Below are 8902 nucleotides of genomic sequence, written 5' to 3'. Positions count from 1 at the left end.
GCCACCTAATCCGGCTTCATGGTACAGGCCCCCGGTGTATTAAGGGAAACAGCTAGCCTACGATGTATGATGAAATGATTAAATTTGTGAAAGAAAGTAAATTATATAAAAGAATATAGCGTTTTTTTTGTTTGTTTATTCATTCTGTTTTATTTTCCAGTTTGTTTATTTGTTTTTCTTGTTTTTTATTTTTATTTATATTTTGTATAAAAGCAAATAACCTGATCCATATTCCATTCCAGTTGGTGGCTGTAATGCACCAATAAGGTTGCCAACCGCCAATAAACAACAAAGAAGAAGAAGAAGAAGTTTAGAGAAGATGTTAATCATATACTTTTTACTTGTGAGAAGTATAATGATAATAGAATAATCTGGCAGGAAATGGAAGGGGAGAACTCTATTCATGAAATTCTGGAACAAAAGGGCATGACAAGGGAGAGACTTAAAGCTTTATTTATTTATCTTAATAATACTGGTTTAATGAAAAGAGTATAATTGGCCTATATAATTATATAGGAGTATAATTATAATTTTTTTTTTTAATTAATAGAAGCCTAGACTCTATGACGTTCATGGTATTGCACACTCCTGCACAGTTGGTGGCGGTATACTACAAAATAGTCATCTGCCAAGAATCAGAAGAAGATAAGTCATATGGGATGTCAGGTTAAATTTATGTGGGTGCCAGCACATGTTGGCATTACAGGTAATGAGATGGCAGATAGGCTGGCTAAAAGGGCGCTAACAAAAGAGAATGTAGAAGTACAGGTTAATGTTAGTAAAGCAGAGGTTAAAAGCATCATTTGGGAGAAAATAAATAAAAGATGGCAAGAGAAGTGGGATAGAGAGGAGAAAGGGAGGCATTTATACCAAATTCAGAGAAATGTTAAAGGGGATAGGGTGGGAAGTGGGAATAGGAAAGAAGAGGCTGTGATGACGAGGTTGAGGTTGGGACACTGTTCACTGAATAAAACACTAAAGTTGATAGGGAAGCACCAGACAGGGTTGTGTGAGGGTTGTCGAGAAGAGGAGTCAGTGGAGCATATAATTATGAGTTGTAAGAGATATGAAATGCAGAGGCAGGTAATGAAGAATAAGTTGAGGCAGATTGGGGTGCAGGAGATTACATTAAAAGGGTTATTAAGCGCAGTAAATGGGACTCAGAGTAGAATATTGATGTTATTTTTAAGGGAGGCGGGACTTTTCAATAGGATTTAATTGATAATTAAAGTGTGTTTTGTGTGTGAGTGTTTATTTGAGGGGAATGAGTGTTATGTAAGTGTAGGAAAGAGAATGGACAAAGTTGTATTATAAAATCTATTATCTGATCCATATTCCGGAGCAGAGGGGGGCGGTAATGCACCAAAAAGCTGGATGCCAACCGCCGTAAAATTGGAAAGAAGAAGAAGAATCAGAAGAAGAAGAAGAAGTTTCTGTATACGCTCAAACTCATGCAACTGCAAAAACTCAAAATCTTGCCAAGTATATTTTTCTAATTACTAGTCAAAATATCTCATCACACTTAATATAAGACAAAATTGCCTAAAGACCAAGATTTAAGTGAGATAAAGGAGCTTGTTTTTAGACAGTGCATCTTGAATATCTTGTTAAGTGAATCTGTCTTGAAAATATCTTGTTTTGAGCCATATCTCAGATGAAACAAGCTTTTTTGACATGTCATAAGGTTTTTAAGCTGCTGTGTTAATTGTAAAAGATGAATCGTCTTATTTCAAGAAATAGACTTGACTTGAATTGAGACAACAAATCTGCTTTATTGAAAACTGTAGGTCAACATGCCAAACTCACAACTCACAATGCAGTACAGTGAGTATGTATAATATTTACATATAGACAGCAAAAAAACTTAATTTATTTACGTATAAACAGCTTTACCGACGTACAAATTTGTACATATTCCTATTTAACTTAAAATCGTGGCATTAATGTTTTTACTCTATTGCATTCAATTGTCTTATTAATTAAATTTTCAGTCACATTTATTAATAGTTTAACATTACTCATAAATAATAACAGCTCTGTTCGTGCTTCTGCTGCAATCTCGTTTAGGAGGATTAATAGCCTACATGGTGTTAAACAAGAATACACTTTAAAACCTTAAAAATACCTTTTTTATCGTTTAACCATTTTGTAATATTTGGTTTATTTACCGCGTGAGACACAAAAAAACACAACATAAATTCACAAAAGACATCCATTTTATTAGATTGGTGTAATCCAAATCTTTAGAATCCATGTGTTGTTTGCAAGAAACAGATCCAAATTCAGCCCTTTATCCAGCGATCTTCATCATTTCTCTCAGCAGAGACCGTTAACGTCAAATCCCAGCATCCCGCGCTCGATTGAATTCAAATTCAAAAATTGCGCCTGAAGCGTTACGACATGTTTTACGGCAGCGATATCAAACGCTCATTGGCTCTCGCATGCTTCGTCACAGATTGCAACATGCCGTGTTTAAGTTTGTGTTCTACATTTGAAACAGAGAAGCGCGCGCGCCTTTACAGAGCGAACAGCGAACCGAAACCGGATTAACATTTTCATGGATTAAGAATTTAAATTCTGCTCTATAACGTTACAAAACTATTATACTGCACTGCCAGAGAGGACTGCGACACATCGTCATGTGAACGACTTTTGGTACCGGTTTTGACATTTTCTCACTAAATAAATTATTGTGATTAAACTTGTAACGTTATGTCTGTTGTCTTTCTTTATAATTGTAGCCTAACCTTACGTACAGTAGTTTTAAGAAATGGTTAGGTTTAGGGGTAGGATTAGTGGCTCAAACTATCATTTAATGCTATATTGTTAATAAAACTGCCATTTCCCTAACGTTACACATGTCCATTACTTTTTATCCTTTTAATATTGTCTATAAAAATGGCTATGTTTAGGTGGAGTAGGGTTAAGGGATCTTACATTTATAATCTATAAAATGTTCTACTATGTTTTCATATTGCAGTTCCATACTGTGAGCCAAAATGTTGAGAAAAATGAAGCTGTTTCCCTTTTATGCAGTCCTCTGGGACTTTTTGCTGTTTAAATAAAAACAATGGTTAAATGCAAGTCTATTTTTCACTTTTTCTGTCTAGTAAACAGTAGTTAATGTCTTGAATCTAGTAGGTAAAATGTCTTGAATCTAGAACAGTATTATTTTTGTTGAGCTTACAATAAGGTAAATACACTTGAGATAATGACAGGATGGTAAATTATGGCTTATTATGGCAAAAGAGCACTGCCTAATACGAGTCAGGAATGCTAACTTCAAGACATTTTGTCTCAAAATGCCAGTTTCCAATCTTATTTCAAGTTGGTGGTGACTTAAATCTAGAACAGTGTAACAATTATAGAACTAAAAATTAGTTAAATACACTTGAAACAAACAGGATGACCGAAAAAAAAAATGCTACTTTTGAGGGGAAAATACTATTTTTGAGCATGACAAGCTTATTATGAGACACAAAACATGACAAATACTAGTAAAATATAGCTAAAAATGAGTTTTCCCAGCTAATTTCAAGATCACTCATATCTTGTAAGGCTTAAATATAATGTCTTATTTCAAGAAATCTTACCAAGAGAATTTTCACTTGTTCCATTGGCAGATTTTTTTGCTTATTACAAGCAAAAATATCTTGTATTAATTTTTTTTTGCTTATTTTTGGAGAGGCCTTTTTTCCAGTGAAGGAAAGTTGATTTTTTATAGAATATTTCATACACTATGGTAATTCAAAGTGCTTTACACAGATAAAAGGTTATTGTACATGTTAATCAGTGTTTGTCCTATCCAGCCGCGACGGCGACACGATACGAGTCTATTTTAGGAACGGTTTCTATTTTTCTGTGACGTAACGCTGGAACAACAAACACAAAGTGTGGCGATGATAATCTCAGGTGCTGTTTATGTGCTTTATGTAATGTTAAAAGCGTGTAATGTGACTCTGAATATCATTTAGTGCTCCAGCTTTGAGCTGTAAAAGCAACAGTGGATAATTCACCTCAGAACTTGAAATTAAGCAAATGGAAACAAGAACGTTCAAACTGTGAACAAACAAGTGTATTCTCGAACAAAGATTGTTTAGTAACTCAGTATGTATTTATAATAATGTTTAAATGGTGTAATTGTAGCGAGTGCCGTCAAGATTACGCACTGGTGCTGTGCGTGAACTCGCTGCGAGACCCCGCCCACACGCTGTTCTGATTGGCTGTGGGTTTTGATTGATTTTGACGCATCTCGCAGTCGCGTCGCGTCTAGTGTGGACAGACAAATTATTTGTCGCTGGAATCTTCTCGCATCACGTCTGGTTAGCACACGGTGTAACTGCCTGAACTTGTTTAAGGTTTTACAGAAAGAGGATTTTTTGACAAATGGGAAAATTTGGTTTAGAGGATGGAATTTAGTGTCTCACCAATTGTAAAAAATAAAATAAAAAAACTATATTTTTGTCGACAAATATGAGTAGATAATGAGATGATGTTTTATTTCCCACAAATATAATCTCATAAGAATATGTGTAAAATCATGGATCAGTCATGATACATTCAAATAGGGGTCTCACTATTAAGAAGCTATTGGAATAATGGAATATGTTTTCTCTTTTGTAGTTCATGAATTTTGTCCAGCAAAAACCCAGTGCAAACTGGGTGCATTAATAAAATGAATGGTGTTTAAGAGCTGCACAATTCTTCAAAATTCTGCAAAAAATCCCTTTTGGTGCCTCTTGATTAAAGTGTTTAAGTCAACGTGTGAGACAATATTTGACTCTTGTTCACATTCTTCCTCCATTTCTAAAAAAAAAAACCCAGAACGGTTAAATCAACATCAACTCCTGGAAAACCCAGAAGAGAAGCAGAAGTGGATAAGATGCCTTAACAATATAATGACTGTATGAATCAGACTGATATATCAGATAATATTTGGCCATTTTGAGCATATTAATATCATTCTGTCAATAACTACATCTATTCTGTCTCGAAGTGGCATTCAAAATTCTAATTCAAAGGTTAAAAAGTTTCACATATACACAATAGAAATCACACACATCAAACAAAATACAAAATTCTAAGAAAACACTTTACAGATACTTAAATAAATAAACAAAAACTAAAATACAATATATTAATAAAACTATTTGGCCTCATTTAAAATAAAAATTGCAGAAGGAATAAAAGTTTATTTTTGACCAAAGGAGGACTAAATAAATACATTCCTAAAAATCTACTGCAGTGTCAATATTCATGTCTGTTTATCAATGAATAATGAACATGTTCTGATCTCAAATTCAAGCTTTTAGTAAATTGAGTGAATATTTTGAAAGAAAAAATTAGTGTTGATTTTATTTCAGTAATAATCATGTATCATTACTGTACTAGCCATGAAGCGCTGGCTCTCTCAGTATCAGCCTGTGTACTTATGAGATATATGATAAAACTATCTGTCATTCTTACAGACTGCTCCTTACAGTACTTTTAAAAACGAGTATTTCTATACTTTTATTACAGTAAAAATCGGTCTTTACAACTTTCACTTGTAACGGAGCAATATTTGACCAGTAGTGTCTGTACTTTCACTCAAGTAAGGAAGTGTGTACTTTGTCCACCTCTGATCACAAATGATCAAACCAGTGTGTGCACGCCCAGATCAACAGGTGTGTGTTACAGGAACTGCGGCTCTAAAGCTGAAACACACTCCAGCTCAGACTGAACATCAGCGAGATCTCAGATCTACAGTGGATATCCACTCTTTCATCAGTGGTGATTACAGCACGATTATCTTTACTTTAGTACATTAACTCCGCATTGATGTTTGCATTGGTGAATATCTAATGTAAATCTGTCTTGCACTAGAATCATGAACTGTGCTGGAACTGCGAGCAGCATCTTGAACTTTGCTGCTGGGGTCAGCATTATGAACTGTTCTGCTGGGGCCAGCAGTGGTGTGGACAGACCAAACTGTGAGTATTTATGATCTTTATGATAAAACACTCTTACATGTATTTCAACCTGAACTCGGCTTCATCTTCTTCATTATATGAATGTGTAGATTTAGCAGTGCATCAGCCGTTCTCCTGCAGTCGTGCTTAAATCCAGATTAACATTCAGGAACAGAGCAACTCTATTATAACGACAGATGAATGTATGCTAGCAAGTGTGTGTGACTGTAAGATATAGGCATACTGCAAATCAATGTAAATATGATTAAAGATGTGAATAGAAAATCAGACTATAGAGAATGTGAAGTTGATAATTGTGGGTGATAGTTTTGCTCATGCTCCATATCGTGAGGATCTCGCTGCTCTTCTGCTAGTGGCCATAAAGGATATTTTGATGCACATGCTGTATTTACAGTCTGATCTATCCTTTATAATCATCTCTACACCGATGTCTACTCAACAGAACCAAATAAACTATTAAACATCCGTCCCTTTAAATCCCAAGATCATAGCTATTGTTTTCTAATATAAATGTAAACCCACTGCCTATGACGAAATAAAATAACCACATAGAAATAACCACATAGCTGAGTGTTTTTGAACTTCTATTTTCTTTTGCTTTAATCATCGCACCAAAAAGAGGAGTGCAACTTTCACTCTCACAGACCTTTTCCTGGACCGGTCCCAGCTGGTGGACTGCCGTTTGCAAACAATGACGAAAAACACATAATTTTTGCCAGCAGCTGACCGATTAATACTAGCACTTACCTTTTCTATTCTATACTACACTATTCTATTTGGGGTTTTTTTTCTGATAAAAAATAAACTTGCTATGCGTTCTATAAGTGAGACTTGTTACAGCACTTTAACTCTGTTGCTCTGATTGCTTCTATTGTTCTCCTCGCTTGTAAGTCGCTTTTGGAGTTTCAGCTAAAAGATTAATGTAAAACCAGGAGCATGATAATGGGAAAAGACATGACAATACAGCCATAACCTTTAATAACCGTTAATTGCTAAACACAGTAAATTAAGTTGAGTTTACTGAAGTCAAAAAAGTGTGTGTTTCAGTGTTGTTGCTTGTGATCTAATGCTGTTTACTGGTTTCCAGTTTGTCTCAGTAATGGAGCTGGATCGGTCTTAGGGACGCCCTTCCAGATGTTGTGGATGGAGACCACACAGGTTATTGAGTTCGCTCTGATTGGCGCCATCAAGTCCAACAAGTGAAATATACCTTGAAAAATGTATTACTGACAGCAGACAGGACATATATCTGCTTTTATTCTAAATAAATGAGCCTAAGAGCCTAAAAAAACAGTGAAGTGTCTCCCTCTACAGGATCACGGCAGAATTACTAAATCTCCATATGCAAATATTTTACAGCATCATAAATGAAGCACATGTACAGATCTTACAGTTGATCAGGGAATATGATCCACATTATGAGTTTTAATAAGATCTGAAGAGTTTCTTATAAATCAAACAGGAACAGGACAGTTCATTAAAGCAGAACTAAACACAAAGATGTCACATTTAAGTCCAAGCGCTCATTAAATATATAATAGTTTTATAAATGTAGTGAATCGTGTGTTAACGGCTCAAAGCTTTATTCTGTGTGTTGATGAAGCTCATGTTTGATGATCTGACAGAATTATGATTATTATCATTATTTATCATCACAATAAACCTGGGGCCTGTACCATGAAGCCGGATTAGGTGGCTAGCCAGCTATGTTTCAGCTTAGTTTCCGCCAACCCTGGGTTTTAGGTACTATGAAAGTAGCTCGGCTTTAATCGGTGTTCGTTGCCATGGAATCTTACGCTGCACGGCTAACCTGCTCCGGGGCAGGTTATGTTCTGGATTCAAGATCTCAGACTGAAGTTTGACCAATCAGCTGAGAGCAAAGAAACATATAGGTGACGTAACTTATTCCAAGTGTCTGTTACAATGACTTCACCTTTTCTTCGAAATCCGGTGGACATCTCAGCACAAATTGTTTGACGAGCACTTCGTAGAGAAAGAGTTTTTAGCCAGACAAAATCCCCTTGCCTTTCCTGATAGTTACTTGTATGAAAGATACAGATTTTCCGCGGAAGGAATTTCTTATCTTTGCGAACTTCTTGAGCCGCACATAAAGAATTTAACACGTCGAATTCATGCACTTACTGTACCGCAAATATTGCGTTGCATTTTTTGTTGTTGTTTTTTTTGCAAGTGGTACATTCTTGCACGGTGGGTGACGCACAGAAGCTAGGGGAAAACATATGTTTGTCGAACCATTCGCAAGATGGTCCTCGCTCTGCAGGAGTACATGAAAAGTTTAACTAATAATGTTCCCTGGACATTTATCGACCATGTCCATAAAAGAGGGCTTTTATAAAATTGCCGGTAAGATATATTGATAGGGTGACATCACATGAACACTTTTTTTTTTTCTCAAAAAGCAAATTTCACAAATGTACTATACAATATAATACATGTTAAGAATTATTTTGAATCTTTTTTATTATTCTTCTGATAATCTTATGATATGATTCCCAAGTCATTGCAACATGTATGCAGTCTATTGCTCCAATCTCCACTGCTCTAGGGGAACATGAGGCAGATTATGTTAATAGGAAGTCCTATCACAGCCTTAATGTTCAGGTAGAGATGATGTGAATATGTGAGATGATTATTTTCTGTGAGATGAAGCTTTAAATTAATAGTAACTTTAACAGATATAACAATGATCTACTAAACATTTCATCTGCAGATGACTTGTGGTCATGAACATATGATCAAGTTTGGATGCCAAATGGCCTGGCTCCAGTGCTTGTCTTACAAATTTTCCATGAGTCTGTGTTGTGTCAGCGCTTTGAGGAAAGCAAGTTAAATTTGGTACAGTACAAAACACTGTTCATTTAAACTGAGATAGAAAAACCTACACAATAACCCCCTATCATGACCCTCAG

At 35.5% G+C, this 8902-nt stretch overlaps 1 long non-coding RNA gene across 1 annotated transcript; it reads left to right on the top strand.

The window, feature by feature from the left end:
* Nucleotides 1-5508: 5508 nt before the first annotated feature.
* LOC311096748 lies at nt 5509-7486 on the top strand. Its single transcript, XR_014609085.1, has 3 exons — nt 5509-5772; nt 5866-5972; nt 7060-7486. It is a non-coding gene; the product is annotated as an uncharacterized lncRNA (long non-coding RNA).
* The last annotated feature ends 1416 nt before the right edge of the window (nt 7487-8902 follow it).

Source organism: Abramis brama, assembly GCF_963993115.1.
Source record: "Abramis brama genome assembly, chromosome: 15".
In the NCBI taxonomy this organism is placed as follows: Eukaryota; Metazoa; Chordata; class Actinopteri; order Cypriniformes; family Leuciscidae; genus Abramis; species Abramis brama.
This window is presented reverse-complemented; position numbering and strand designations above follow the sequence as displayed.